The sequence below is a fragment of the Cydia pomonella genome, chromosome 27 (genome assembly GCF_033807575.1).
Source record: "Cydia pomonella isolate Wapato2018A chromosome 27, ilCydPomo1, whole genome shotgun sequence".
In the NCBI taxonomy this organism is placed as follows: domain Eukaryota; kingdom Metazoa; phylum Arthropoda; class Insecta; order Lepidoptera; family Tortricidae; genus Cydia; species Cydia pomonella.
The window spans coordinates 4527947-4545631 of NC_084729.1; positions in this window are offsets into that span (position 1 = coordinate 4527947).

Genomic DNA, 17685 nt, shown 5'->3' on the forward strand with positions numbered 1-17685 from the left:
ACTATAGATTCTATAGAAGATATCTTCATATTATAAGGGGTCTAACCATAATATTAAAAGAACGGTAGGTGTGATCAAAATACATTTATTTGGCACAATGAATATAACCTCTTCCAATCTAACTAACCACACGACAGTAGTACGCTTGTCGCTCAGACAAGCAATTATATTGTATCGAGTTCTAACAAAACAAAACGTACTGACCTGCTAATAATACAATCAACGTAACCACTTGTAATTTGCATCGACTGTCATCGTTCGACTGTCATCGTTCGAATGTCACCTCCCGAATGCTCGTTCAATATTTAAGATGGAGGGATCGATCACGTGACTCTTCACGTGATCGATCGTTACAAATACTTTTAATACTATAGTTAGCTTATTTAATCTAGAAAAATGTATTATAATGACAAAATATCTATATAAACTAAACAGTATCCTTACAGCTCGGCCATCCTGCTAGAGCAAGTCCCTTTGCTCACCTACATTTACCATTAGGTTACATTTTAGATTTACTCATTTCATATCAGTATATTACAAAATAAAGTATTTTAACTAAGCAATACGAATTTCAAAATTCTAAAAGTAAATCTGCAAGTAGACCTCAAGGACTCTTTTACAAGTCAATACAACATTTATAGTAACATCATGTAGTGACATGAAAAAATATAACAACATTTACAAATACAACGGCCAATACCTAGGTAAACATTACCTACATTATAATTATCTTAAAATAAATAATGACTACAGTAAAACAGAGACATATTGTCTCTATGGTAAATAATACATTAAAACTGGAGATGTAAAAGGTCCCCAATGTCAGAGTACTAATACTAATAAGATTTGGAGGTGTACTGTCTCTCCAAGTGTCAACATGAAATCTATACTAAATAAATGAATCACGCCTAGACTGTTAAGCTAGCAGTTTCATAAAGTATACAGCTCACATAATTAATTTGAGTTATAATTTAATTTATTAACGTCTACAAAGCCTAATCGAAAGCATTTATTTTATAACAATAGTGCAATATTCACAAAAAACATCAATTAATCTAAATTACCTATATCCTAGACTATTAGCCATGCTAACTAGCCATGATGATTACTCAGACCTCAGACCCATTCCATTTGGACTTTCAGTGTCGTCGTCCCAATATCATCGTATGTTTTTATTTATTTTTTATTTTACTTTTACTAACTTAACACCCAAGACAAATAAAGATAATAATAAAATAATAATTAATTAAGTTTATCATAGTAATAGTGCTGAAGTGAATCTCCATATCGAGCTTTCTTGGACAGCATAGTTATTAAAACTTCCGTGTAATCATCACGACTTGGAAATAATTCTACAAGCTTCCTTTTCCACTCTGACCACGTGTATAGGTTAGTGCTGAGACCCTGGTACCAACATTTAGCAAGACCTGTAAGTTTCAGAAGCGTGAAATGTATAATCTCTTTCTCTGCCCACCCGTAAGTCTCAGCACACTCCTCTACTTTTGTAAGCCATGTAGGAATGGTTTGATCTTTCGATATTGGATCGAACTCGAGAATTTTCATCTCTTCAACATCTTTACGATGATTAGAAATTTACTTATAGTATTTTCACCAGATTCATTCAGGTAGTCTACTTACTATCCACGACACGATCGACGCATGGAGAGTGAGAGTACAACCTTTTATGTTTAGAGGTTACACGATAGTCGTCATCAGAACTACTACTATAAACATAGTGCCTCTTTCTCTCCATGCGTCCATACCGTATTGGACTTACATGATGTCGCGGATGCTTATAATTATGCTAGTTGTCTTCATAAGAGGAACTCCACTACCATCCGCAATTTCTTGCGCGCCCGTGCGTCTATGGCGACATGCTTCAACTGCACGGAACATGTCTGGACCCACATTTGGTGTTCGTGAACGTGGCGCTCTCTCACACCGTAACTCGCAATCATACTCTTCATCATGCAGCAAGTGTTTGCGGCTTTGCCTACCTTTCAGGCTCCCTTCCGCTCCCTCACTTGGCATGGCAGATGATTTAGGCGTTGGACGTTCCCGAATCTCACATTCGTTAACGTCCACTTCCGCGACATTATGATCGGAGCTGCGCTTCTCTCTGCGCCCATTATTGCTGACCTTATCGTCATTTGCGTCCATCACTGAAACTTAGATTTGTTCGGATAATATCATTGTTCATTCAAATTTTTAATCGTCCTTACAAAAACATTACGATGCGGCATTTTGCAACATATGCTTAAAATATGATTAGGTAGAAAACACGGTGTTCTTTTAAAAGAGCTCTATCAGCCGACAGGATACCTTGATTTCAGTTAAGTTTTATTATTAATTTCCAATACCATTAAAACTATAATATTAGCATTTCCAACAAGCTGTAACAGCCCGAAATATCACCCCTGCCAATTTATTAAATTTCATCAAGTCCTGAGAGTTTTCAGGAAGCGACATGTCAGGTCCTTTCTGATAAAACTCTACACTATATAAAAATATATTAATTTTAAATCAAGTTTTAGTCGTTTTCAGTAGCCTGAAATATCGTTTCAAGCCATTTCTAATGATACCTTACGCAATGTCAAAACATTGGAATTTATCACGAGTTTCAGTCGCCATCAGCAGCCTTAAATATCGTTTCAGGCCGTTATGAATGAATCTCTACACAATATATGAGATTTGAAATTTTAACAAGTTTCAGTTATTTTCAGCAGCATGAAATATCTACACTATATCAAAACTCTAAATTTGCATCAATTATTAGTGTTTTTCGCAGCCTGAAATAACGTCTCAGGCCGCGTCAAAACGGTTTCATTATTTTTCTTATAAAAATCATCTTAATTCCCCTCGTCATGTTACATTAAAATTATCCTAACATCACAAGGTATTTATGTATATGAATCTATTATATAGATTTATTATTTGTCATATCGTTATTGATTTATTTATCATATCGTTTATTTTCTTTATACCAATAATTTGATCACTATTTGAATAAACAACTATTCAATTTGTTCATATAAATGTAAGACGAGCAAACTCAAGCTCACCTAGGGAATTCGAACAATAAAAAAAACTAATAAAAAGAATAGGCAAGTTTGCATCATTGCCACACCATCACGCATCTAGCTTTAAGCATAACGTAAAAATATATATTTTCAATAAAAGTACAATAAAAAAACCATTTTATTGCGAACATCGAACTAGAATAACTATAAAAGACTGACTTGGGCTCAAAAATGACCCCTCGGTTACTGTGCCGAAAACGAATCGACTGTGCGGGTAGTTCGAAAAACTCGCGCGATTTTCTAATGTAAATGTTGATGTCAACTTTAGCCAGTCTTCTCCGACAACACCGTCCTTGAAACGTCGGAGGTAAATTTAAAACTTAAGCGATTAAGTCCCATTTGTATAAGTTAAAGATGTGTAAAAATCGTGAAGGTTTAAATCAGTGAATTGACTGTACTAGGCGGAATTAGACAGCTTTAGTACGACAGCAGCCTTCTGTGGCATAACATGTCAGCCCATACAAAATTATTAATTCAGAAACCTATATCAAATGCCTTATTGTGCGTTTATTGGTACCAACAATTCAATACAACACAAGAAGAAGAATGGGATTAATTGGTTTGTGTAAGTTTAATTCCTAAACATGATAAATAATTATTTAAATTAACAGACTGTTGTAGACTAATACGCTAAACCAAATGTCGTAGCTATATGTATTAGTTTCATAATAACTCATGCCCTTTTGGGCATACTTTGATACGGGGTGACAGAATGAGATGGCGTTATGCAACATTTTACTTTAAAGGAACTCCAATTACTTGTTCTTATGTAAAATATCAAGTACGGTGCAAATTTCTTGCCGATAAACTTCCTGTTTTATTTATTCAAGTTTCACAAAGGACCGGAACCAAGGATCGTTACCGGTATTCTGACTACCGGTTTTAAATTAGGTATAACCGGTTATAGTTGTATTTCGCAATTTTTATCACTAAAGCTTTGATTACAGGTATAATCAATAACGGTACTCATGTCTATTAGTGATTTTGCCATTAGACAACAATATCTGTATTTGACATTTTACCCTTAAAAACCATTACCGGTTATACATGTCAATGTCAATACACTCCTTTATTTGTGACTTCGAAGATGTTGCGCTTTGCGTATTGCTAAATTGTCAGAATATTTCAGACTTAGTACTTTGGCAAGGCTTTTCCTTTGCGAATAAAAATGAAGGACATCGTTACTTAAATAATTTACTTTCAGAAGCAAATTATATTAATCTAGGTACTACTACTACACTTCAGCCAGCTATGCAAAATATTATCACGTGAAGTTACAGTATTAGACCTATTTGTTGTGATTTAGTAGTAGTGTCTGATTGACATCTTACCTTTCAAGTACAATGAATGGCGGTATTGAATAAAGGTATTTAATATTGTAAATAGTCTATATATAACGGTAAAAACAAAAGCAAAATCAAAACAATACCTCTAATAGGAATATAGCTATTCTTTTTATAGCGGTATTAGTTTGAGAATTTATTTACAGGTATTAAATAAAACCGGTTACACAATCCCTGACCGGAACAGAAAATTCTTTGGACAAAAATGCTGTTACTTTAAACAGGCAGGCACCAGGTTGATTCACTTGGTTCCCCTAGCCAAACACGCGAATTTGTAGCGTACATTTCAAAGAAATTTATTACTATCAGACAGAAAATGGATAAGTGGGACTTGAAGATAAGGTTGTTCTTACGCTTACTTATATTTTTGGTTATTTCATATGTACTATATTTAAAACAAAACAGTATTATATTCAGTTAAGAATAATATTTCAGATGGCACGTACTGAAAATATCTCGGAGAGTTCAATTGAATCTAGTAACATCCCAACAAAAGGTCGTATGATAAATAGTTAAATACTTTATTAAATTTCAAAATATTAAAATAAAACGTCGTCTCACTTATAATATTTTAACTTCAGGTTTCTTTCCATATTGCGTTGTTGTTTTGTATTATTTACATTTTATTGATACATAACTAAAAACGTATATTAAACTTGGGAAACATTCAACACTGGCATTTTATAAAATTTTGTATGTACTTTCATTGTTCCAAAATACATAATACATATTAACATTACGTTTCAAATTTTGTATGTACCGACATACACTTATAAAGTATAAACATGCCTAATCTTGACAATAAATACGCGTCAAACAATAATTTATATGAATTGGTTCCATCTTAGTATAATTATTGTAAGATTTGACAACGCCAAAATATTGTAACGCAACAACGGTTTGACGCATAGAATTTTATTATAGGCAATCAAAACTTTTATTGATCAATCACAACTTTTTGTTTAATAGCAGGAATTAGTTTATTGAATATAATTCGAAGCTGCAAGGATATATTCACGGTGAAGGGGTAGCTGTCCAGTGTCAGTATGGCTGGTATTTTCTATGGAGAGCGTTGTCTATATATATATTCCGTCGCTGATTGCGAACCAATCAAAACAAACACACATATTTTTTTGTATATAGTAATAATGTAGTCTATCTTAACTTTATATGTGTAGTATATGTATTATATTGTATTTTTACTACTTTTTTCTTTATTTTTATTTTTTTTGCACCACCCGTTAACTTCGCTTCGTTCGCCATCTCACTATCTGAAGGTTGTCTGGAAGAGATCGCTGTTTAGCGATAAGTCCGCCTGTTGTTACCTACCAATGTGTATATGTTATCAATTTCTGTATCTGTTTTTTTATGTAGTGTGCAATAAAGAATTTTATTATTTTATTATTATTATTAACATTATTAAATCAGACCGTTATAATTGAAATTAATTGTATAATGAAGTAAAAATGAAATATTCTAATTAAAATGCAACCACACAACTAAGGTTGATTACCTTAGGTTTTATATTTTACTTATTGGATTTATTGGAAATTAATCCACGCTCCACGCCACCAATCCGGGCTCCACGGTGCCCTACATTTGGCGACAGATGGAGGTGGCGGTAAATTGTCAAAGAGAAACTTCCCTCGAAGTGGCAACTACCTTCAGTGATGAGGAAACCGATGCAAGTAGGAGGAGGAAATTGTAATTGTCTAGTGTAAAATATGTAACTGTTATTTTTGTCCTAACAACTCAGGACCTGTCCTGACCTTGTCCTGACAAGCATACGTTTTAATTTTAACGTATGCACTCGTTTAATATTTCTCACGTAAGCTAATTCAGTTTTATGATGTTATTACATTACAATATTTTATTATTTCGTTTACTATTTTTATTTATTTAATCATCTTATAAGCTAACATTATTTAAGTGTGAGCACTAACCTCACATAAAAAAATTATTAGTCAAAATAAGTGGTCAAACATAGACAAACAATATCATCAGTCGTTATGCGTCAGTAATTGTATTCATTGTGCCAGGGCCGATTAATTAACTTTTGCAGGCGGGATAAACGAGTGATTTGTTAAAATACTCGCCTATCCTCACTTCTGAGATATAAGGGGTCTAACCATAATATTAAAAGAACGGTAGGTGTGATCAAAATACATTTATTTGGCACAATGAATCTGAGTCAATATAAGGGGTCTAACCATAATATTAAAAGAACGGTAGGTGTGATCAAAATACATTTATTTGGCACAATGAATATAACCTCTTCCAATCTAACTAACCACACGACAGTAGTACGCTTGTCGCTCAGACAAGCAATTATATTGTATCGAGTTCTAACAAAACAAAACGTACTGACCTGCTAATAATACAATCAACGTAACCACTTGTAATTTGCATCGACTGTCATCGTTCGACTGTCATCGTTCGAATGTCACCTCCCGAATGCTCGTTCAATATTTAAGATGGAGGGATCGATCACGTGACTCTTCACGTGATCGATCGTTACAAATACTTTTAATACTATAGTTAGCTTATTTAATCTAGAAAAATGTATTATAATGACAAAATATCTATATAAACTAAACAGTATCCTTACAGCTCGGCCATCCTGCTAGAGCAAGTCCCTTTGCTCACCTACATTTACCATTAGGTTACATTTTAGATTTACTCATTTCATATCAGTATATTACAAAATAAAGTATTTTAACTAAGCAATACGAATTTCAAAATTCTAAAAGTAAATCTGCAAGTAGACCTCAAGGACTCTTTTACAAGTCAATACAACATTTATAGTAACATCATGTAGTGACATGAAAAAATATAACAACATTTACAAATACAACGGCCAATACCTAGGTAAACATTACCTACATTATAATTATCTTAAAATAAATAATGACTACAGTAAAACAGAGACATATTGTCTCTATGGTAAATAATACATTAAAACTGGAGATGTAAAAGGTCCCCAATGTCAGAGTACTAATACTAATAAGATTTGGAGGTGTACTGTCTCTCCAAGTGTCAACATGAAATCTATACTAAATAAATGAATCACGCCTAGACTGTTAAGCTAGCAGTTTCATAAAGTATACAGCTCACATAATTTAATTTGAGTTATAATTTAATTTATTAACGTCTACAAAGCCTAATCGAAAGCATTTATTTTATAACAATAGTGCAATATTCACAAAAAACATCAATTAATCTAAATTACCTATATCCTAGACTATTAGCCATGCTAACTAGCCATGATGATTACTCAGACCTCAGACCCATTCCATTTGGACTTTCAGTGTCGTCGTCCCAATATCATCGTATGTTTTTATTTATTTTTTATTTTACTTTTACTAACTTAACACCCAAGACAAATAAAGATAATAATAAAATAATAATTAATTAAGTTTATCATAGTAATAGTGCTGAAGTGAATCTCCATATCGAGCTTTCTTGGACAGCATAGTTATTAAAACTTCCGTGTAATCATCACGACTTGGAAATAATTCTACAAGCTTCCTTTTCCACTCTGACCACGTGTATAGGTTAGTGCTGAGACCCTGGTACCAACATTTAGCAAGACCTGTAAGTTTCAGAAGCGTGAAATGTATAATCTCTTTCTCTGCCCACCCGTAAGTCTCAGCACACTCCTCTACTTTTGTAAGCCATGTAGGAATGGTTTGATCTTTCGATATTGGATCGAACTCGAGAATTTTCATCTCTTCAACATCTTTACGATGATTAGAAATTTACTTATAGTATTTTCACCAGATTCATTCAGGTAGTCTACTTACTATCCACGACACGATCGACGCATGGAGAGTGAGAGTACAACCTTTTATGTTTAGAGGTTACACGATAGTCGTCATCAGAACTACTACTATAAACATAGTGCCTCTTTCTCTCCATGCGTCCATACCGTATTGGACTTACATGATGTCGCGGATGCTTATAATTATGCTAGTTGTCTTCATAAGAGGAACTCCACTACCATCCGCAATTCTTGCGCGCCCGTGCGTCTATGGCGACATGCTTCAACTGCACGGAACATGTCTGGACCCACATTTGGTGTTCGTGAACGTGGCGCTCTCTCACACCGTAACTCGCAATCATACTCTTCATCATGCAGCAAGTGTTTGCGGCTTTGCCTACCTTTCAGGCTCCCTTCCGCTCCCTCACTTGGCATGGCAGATGATTTAGGCGTTGGACGTTCCCGAATCTCACATTCGTTAACGTCCACTTCCGCGACAATTATGATCGGAGCTGCGCTTCTCTCTGCGCCCATTATTGCTGACCTTATCGTCATTTGCGTCCATCACTGAAACTTAGATTTGTTCGGATAATATCATTGTTCATTCAAATTTTTAATCGTCCTTACAAAAACATTACGATGCGGCATTTTGCAACATATGCTTAAAATATGATTAGGTAGAAAACACGGTGTTCTTTTAAAAGAGCTCTATCAGCCGACAGGATACCTTGATTTCAGTTAAGTTTTATTATTAATTTCCAATACCATTAAAACTATAATATTAGCATTTCCAACAAGCTGTAACAGCCCGAAATATCACCCCTGCCAATTTATTAAATTTCATCAAGTCCTGAGAGTTTTCAGGAAGCGACATGTCAGGTCCTTTCTGATAAAACTCTACACTATATAAAAATATATTAATTTTAAATCAAGTTTTAGTCGTTTTCAGTAGCCTGAAATATCGTTTCAAGCCATTTCTAATGATACCTTACGCAATGTCAAAACATTGGAATTTATCACGAGTTTCAGTCGCCATCAGCAGCCTTAAATATCGTTTCAGGCCGTTATGAATGAATCTCTACACAATATATGAGATTTGAAATTTTAACAAGTTTCAGTTATTTTCAGCAGCATGAAATATCTACACTATATCAAAACTCTAAATTTGCATCAATTATTAGTGTTTTTCGCAGCCTGAAATAACGTCTCAGGCCGCGTCAAACGGTTTCATTATTTTTCTTATAAAAATCATCTTAATTCCCCTCGTCATGTTACATTAAAATTATCCTAACATCACAAGGTATTTATGTATATGAATCTATATATAGATTTATTATTTGTCATATCGTTATTGATTTATTTATCATATCGTTTATTTTCTTTATACCAATAATTTGATCACTATTTGAATAAACAACTATTCAATTTGTTCATATAAATGTAAGACGAGCAAACTCAAGCTCACCTAGGGAATTCGAACAATAAAAAAACTAATAAAAGAATAGGCAAGTTTGCATCATTGCCACACCATCACGCATCTAGCTTTAAGCATAACGTAAAAATATATATTTTCAATAAAAGTACAATAAAAAAACCATTTTATTGCGAACATCGAACTAGAATAACTATAAAAGACTGACTTGGGCTCAAAAATGACCCCTCGGTTACTGTGCCGAAAACGAATCGACTGTGCGGGTAGTTCGAAAAACTCGCGCGATTTTCTAATGTAAATGTTGATGTCAACTTTAGCCAGTCTTCTCCGACAACACCGTCCTTGAAACGTCGGAGGTAAATTTAAAACTTAAGCGATTAAGTCCCATTTGTATAAGTTAAAGATGTGTAAAAATCGTGAAGGTTTAAATCAGTGAATTGACTGTACTAGGCGGAATTAGACAGCTTTAGTACGACAGCAGCCTTCTGTGCATAACATGTCAGCCCATACAAAATTATTAATTCAGAAACCTATATCAAATGCCTTATTGTGCGTTTATTGGTACCAACAATTCAATACAACACAAGAAGAAGAATGGGATTAATTGGTTTGTGTAAGTTTAATTCCTAAACATGATAAATAATTATTTAAATTAACAGACTGTTGTAGACTAATACGCTAAACCAAATGTCGTAGCTATATGTATTAGTTTCATAATAACTCATGCCCTTTTGGGCATACTTTGATACGGGGTGACAGAATGAGATGGCGTTATGCAACATTTTACTTTAAAGGAACTCCAATTACTTGTTCTTATGTAAAATATCAAGTACGGTGCAAATTTCTTGCCGATAAACTTCCTGTTTTATTTATTCAAGTTTCACAAAGGACCGGAACCAAGGATCGTTACCGGTATTCTGACTACCGGTTTTAAATTAGGTATAACCGGTTATAGTTGTATTTCGCAATTTTTATCACTAAAGCTTTGATTACAGGTATAATCAATAACGGTACTCATGTCTATTAGTGATTTTGCCATTAGACAACAATATCTGTATTTGACATTTTACCCTTAAAAACCATTACCGGTTATACATGTCAATGTCAATACACTCCTTTATTTGTGACTTCGAAGATGTTGCGCTTTGCGTATTGCTAAATTGTCAGAATATTTCAGACTTAGTACTTTGGCAAGGCTTTTCCTTTGCGAATAAAAATGAAGGACATCGTTACTTAAATAATTTACTTTCAGAAGCAAATTATATTAATCTAGGTACTACTACTACACTTCAGCCAGCTATGCAAAATATTATCACGTGAAGTTACAGTATTAGACCTATTTGTTGTGATTTAGTAGTAGTGTCTGATTGACATCTTACCTTTCAAGTACAATGAATGGCGGTATTGAATAAAGGTATTTAATATTGTAAATAGTCTATATATAACGGTAAAAACAAAAGCAAAATCAAAACAATACCTCTAATAGGAATATAGCTATTCTTTTTATAGCGGTATTAGTTTGAGAATTTATTTACAGGTATTAAATAAAACCGGTTACACAATCCCTGACCGGAACAGAAAATTCTTTGGACAAAAATGCTGTTACTTTAAACAGGCAGGCACCAGGTTGATTCACTTGGTTCCCTAGCCAAACACGCGAATTTGTAGCGTACATTTCAAAGAAATTTATTACTATCAGACAGAAAATGGATAAGTGGGACTTGAAGATAAGGTTGTTCTTACGCTTACTTATATTTTTGGTTATTTCATATGTACTATATTTAAAACAAAACAGTATTATATTCAGTTAAGAATAATATTTCAGATGGCACGTACTGAAAATATCTCGGAGAGTTCAATTGAATCTAGTAACATCCCAACAAAAGGTCGTATGATAAATAGTTAAATACTTTATTAAATTTCAAAATATTAAAATAAAACGTCGTCTCACTTATAATATTTTAACTTCAGGTTTCTTTCCATATTGCGTTGTTGTTTTGTATTATTTACATTTTATTGATACATAACTAAAAACGTATATTAAACTTGGGAAACATTCAACACTGGCATTTTATAAAATTTTGTATGTACTTTCATTGTTCCAAAATGCATAATACATATTAACATTACGTTTCAAATTTTGTATGTACCGACATACACTTATAAAGTATAAACATGCCTAATCTTGACAATAAATACGCGTCAAACAATAATTTATATGAATTGGTTCCATCTTAGTATAATTATTGTAAGATTTGACAACGCCAAAATATTGTAACGCAACAACGGTTTGACGCATAGAATTTTATTATAGGCAATCAAAACTTTTATTGATCAATCACAACTTTTTGTTTAATAGCAGGAATTAGTTTATTGAATATAATTCGAAGCTGCAAGGATATATTCACGGTGAAGGGGTAGCTGTCAGTGTCAGTATGGCTGGTATTTTCTATGGAGAGCGTTGTCTATATATATATTCCGTCGCTGATTGCGAACCAATCAAAACAAACACACATATTTTTTTGTATATAGTAATAATGTAGTCTATCTTAACTTTATATGTGTAGTATATGTATTATATTGTATTTTTACTACTTTTTTCTTTATTTTTATTTTTTTGCACCACCCGTTAACTTCGCTTCGTTCGCCATCTCACTATCTGAAGGTTGTCTGGAAGAGATCGCTGTTTAGCGATAAGTCCGCCTGTTGTTACCTACCAATGTGTATATGTTATCAATTTCTGTATCTGTTTTTTATGTAGTGTGCAATAAAGAATTTTATTATTTTATTATTATTATTAACATTATTAAATCAGACCGTTATAATTGAAATTAATTGTATAATGAAGTAAAAATGAAAATATTCTAATTAAAATGCAACCACACAACTAAGGTTGATTACCTTAGGTTTTATATTTTACTTATTGGATTTATTGGAAATTAATCCACGCTCCACGCCACCAATCCGGGCTCCACGGTGCCCTACATTTGGCGACAGATGGAGGTGGCGGTAAATTGTCAAAGAGAAACTGTTCCCTCGAAGTGGCAACTACCTTCAGTGATGAGGAAACCGATGCAAGTAGGAGGAGGAAATTGTAATTATCTAGTGTAAAATATGTAACTGTTATTTTTGTCCTAACAACTCAGGACCTGTCCTGACCTTGTCCTGACAAGCATACGTTTTAATTTTAACGTATGCACTCGTTTAATATTTCTCACGTAAGCTAATTCAGTTTTATGATGTTATTACATTACAATATTTTATTATTTCGTTTACTATTTTTATTTATTTAGTCGTCTTATAAGCTAACATTATTTAAGTGTGAGCACTAACCTCACATAAAAAAATTATTAGTCAAAATAAGTGGTCAAACATAGACAAACAATATCATCAGTCGTTATGCGTCAGTAATTGTATTCATTGTGCCAGGGCCGATTAATTAACTTTTGCAGGCGGGATAAACGAGTGATTTGTTAAAATACTCGCCTATCCTCACTTCTGAGATATAAGGGGTCTAACCATAATATTAAAAGAACGGTAGGTGTGATCAAAATACATTTATTTGGCACAATGAATATAACCTCTTCCAATCTAACTAACCACACGACAGTAGTACGCTTGTCGCTCAGACAAGCAATTATATTGTATCCAGTTCTAACAAAACAAAACGTACTGACCTGCTAATAATACAATCAACGTAACCACTTGTAATTTGCATCGACTGTCATCGTTCGACTGTCATCGTTCGAATGTCACCTCCCGAATGCTCGTTCAATATTTAAGATGGAGGGATCGATCACGTGACTCTTCACGTGATCGATCGTTACAAATACTTTTAATACTATAGTTAGCTTATTTAATCTAGAAAAATGTATTATAATGACAAAATATCTATATAAACTAAACAGTATCCTTACAATATCTACCTACTTAAGTAGGTACAAATAAAAGTTTTAATGGCCAAACTAGCATTAGAACTGGGCATTAGCTGTATGAAAGGGTAGCGTAAAATAACTATGAGCAAGATAAGTAAGTAGGTAAGTAAATATTCTTTATTGTGCACCATACAGTTAAAAATACACCGATAGCGAAACAAGCTTAATACTACCTACTTTTACCTAAGAAGAGGAGGTCGTATCGCTAAAAAGCAATCTCTTTCAGACAACCAAGACAAGAGATAAGTTGCAATACTTGTAATTGTGACTGCGAAACATTTTATAAGGTCATATCTCCGTGCAGTAACCGCAGTGTTTACGCCGTTTTATAAACCGCACAATGAACCCAGCAAAAATTCATTGTAAAACTTCGTTTAAAGTTTAAAACTTGTTAGATGTTTATGTTACACAATAAAGAAAGTATGGGGTTCTTCAAAAAAGGAGTGTACAGGTTTTTAAAGGTTCGGCAACGCGCATATAACAGCTCTGGAGTTGCAGAAGTCCATAGGCTGCGGTGACTGCTTATCATCAGGCGGGCCGTATGCTTGTTTTCCACCGTCATGGTATAAAAAAAAAAATAGACATATGGTCAACCAATTTGATTCCTAGGCCACTATAGAACCATGTCATAATGACTTCTACGACAGTGCTTATTGAGTGATACATGTCATGTATAGACTAGTTAAAGCGACAAGGTCCTATAGTGGCCTAGGATTCAAATTGGTTGACTGTACATCGTATATCGTAATTTAAAATAATAACAATAACTTATATTGAGAATGTTTACCTACTTTTACTATCTATTGGAAGAGCAAAAACGATATTTTTAATTAGTTTTGTTGTTTTTGCATCCATCCACACTACAAACTGTCTTATTTGTTCATGACGTAGATATTTCTTTCGCATACATTTTAGTGTGCGTACGTGAGCGCGTGTGACAACCAACTGGCTTGCTTTTGTACCGTGAATGGGTCGTGATTCGTAGGCATTATAAATCCGAGCTCGCGCGGAGAGTTCTATAGGCCTGGCTTGACACACTATATATTGTTGTTGAAATAGGGAAAACAGATTTGAAACTGCAGCAACATTATAAAAAAACTGCGATCAGTTTAACATTATTATCGTAATTTTCCGGCTTCGTTCAATATCGAGAAACTGAGAATATGAAACAATGTCATACATTAATTTTAATAGGATAAGAAAATGATATTGAACAAAAGATACTGTATTTAAATGACAGAAACATTCATTTGATATATTATTATTATTCAAATTAGTTACACAGCATTACAGTATTACTAAGGCAATGCGAACTACAAAACATATAAAAATACAAAGATATGAGAAAACACAAATAATAACAAAATACAAGCTAAATGTTGGATTTGGGCGACAACGTTACAGCGTGGCTCCGTAGCGTCGTCTGACTCGGCGTAGGATTCGGCAGGTTGCCCCGGAACCACCGAAACACCACACCCTTCGGCCAGAAGTCCGCGCTTGCGATGGTGTCCGCAGTGGCCGCGGCACGCGCACCATAAATGAACTGAGGGCCTACCGCGAACCACGTTCGTCGTGTTGCCTCCCTGTCACACTTACGTACAAATGTACAAGTGCGACAGAGAGGCAACACGTCGAACGTGGTTCGCGGTAGGCCCTCTGAAATGCACATAGTGACGCGACTGAAGCTGGTGCACCCTCAGCGTGTACCTACATTAAAAAAAATACAACATCATTTGAGTCAGTGATAGATAGAAATGTAAAATGTATGGGACACCGTTGTATTGTTTAATGAATAAATAAGTAGATATGCGACCATGAATTTGAACGACTGTTTACTTAATCGATACATATATTTTCCCCCGACTACACTTTTCCATACATTTCTATAGACATTTTACATAAAACATTGTGCTCGAGTCAAAGACAAGTTAAAAAAAGGATTGCAATCTCCAAATAAGTTCTTGTTTTTACAGCAGTAAGTTTCTTTTATGCAGCGCGGCTGGCTACCGAATCCGTCACGAGTGAGAAAAATCTTATTTAACCAAAATAATAAACTGAACTGTCCGCGTTGCCAACATGCCAATCGTTAACGCTCTGTAGTGTAGCGAAGTCATCTCTCTCTTATCACTCTTCTGTGTTAGTGCGACAGAGACAGTTGCGTTTCTTTCGGAACGGAGTGTTAACAAAAGGGTTGTTTCCAATTTTTTGAAACGCTTGTATTACATTCTATATTAACTAAAAGTTGCCCTAAAATTGAACTTTTATACTTAAAACGGCTTTAAATATGTTAAATTAACAAAATATATTATGACAGATGCTTTCGCGCTCAAAACGCTCTTTGAAAATTGTGTGACGTCACAGTTTACGGTTTGACACATAACTACATACACACGTAGAAGATACGAACTGTCAACTGACATTTGTCATTTGTTGTTTATCGCCAACAGTGTCAATCCGAGAGTTGTGACGTCATCACAATCTTCAATGACGTTTCGAGTTTGGTCACATGACGTGTACCAAAAGATATTTTAAATTCAATATTTACAAAAATATGGTCATTACAGGTCCCCTAAAAGTAGTTTAACATGTTCTTATAATCGAAAAGAATTTATTCGCTCGAAACACAGAGTGAATGATTTTAAACTAAATATTGATAACAAAATTATAGATTCCAATTTAGAAGTAGCTACAGAATTTGAAAATTTTTTCACTGACGTACCAGTTTTCACAACTAAGGATTTAAATTCATCACCCTCATCCGCTGTTACTCTATTAAAAGATAACGCTCCAGAGTGTTGTGGAGATTTTCATTTTGAACGTGTTTGTACCTCCGATGTAGTAAAGGCGTTTAATTCGGTTAATGTCAAAAAATCGAATGACCTCTGGGGAGTCTCTGTCCATGCTGTCAAATCCTTAGTAGAAATTATAGCGCCTGACTTAGTAATTATATTTAACAACAGTGTTGATTGCGGCGAGTTTCCTGATTTAATGAAACATAGTAAAATAACTCCTTTATTTAAATCGGGTAGCAACTCTGACCCCACTAACTTTAGACCGATATCTGTGCTACCAACGTTCAGTAAGATTTTTGAAAAATTAATTCTTTCTCAATTAGTACGACATTTTAACGTCAATAATTTAATGCATAATAAGCAGTTTGGTTTTACACGGGGTCGCTCGACAACCGATGCTGGTGTTGAGCTAATTAAGCATATCTTCGATGCCTGGGAGGAGTCACGAGATGCTATAGGTATCTTCTGTGATTTGTCTAAGGCCTTCGACTGCGTTTGTCATGAAACATTAATCAGGAAACTACACTATTATGGAGTTAGAGGAGCGGCACTGGATTTACTTAAGTCCTACTTAAATGGTAGAATACAAAGGGTCGATGTGAATGGACAGCGATCACCGGGGTCACTGGTCTCTATGGGTGTACCACAGGGGTCAATATTGGGACCTTTCCTGTTCCTTATCTACATAAATGACTTGCCATTCCTTGTAAAGACCCACCATGATATAGTATTGTTTGCAGACGACACTTCACTTATTTTCAAAGTCAAACGACAGCAACAAGCTTACAATGATGTAAACGATGCTATTTCTAAAGTAGTAAATTGGTTCAATGTTAATAATTTATTGTTAAATGAGAATAAGACTAAATGTATTAAGTTTGTCACTAGTAATGTAAGGCATGTAGAAACAAGTGTCATTGTGAAGGATGAGGAATTGGAATTAGTTGATAGTACAGTTTTTCTTGGTATAACTTTAGATTCTAAACTCCAGTGGGGTTCCCATATTGCTACTCTTTCGAATAGACTGAGTTCTGCAGCTTTTGCAGTAAGCAAAATTCGTCAGTTAACTGATGTCAAAACAGCTCGATTAGTATATTTTAGTTACTTCCATAGCATTATGTCATATGGTATTTTACTGTGGGGTGGTGCTTCAGAGATAAATACCATTTTTGTTCTGCAGAAGAGGGCTATTCGAGCAATATATAAAATGAACCATAGAGACTCACTGAGAGATAAATTTAAGGAAATTGACATCATGACAGTGCACTGTCAATACATTTATGAGAATATTCTGTATGTGCATAAAAATATTGCCGATTTTAAGAAAAATTGTGACATTCATA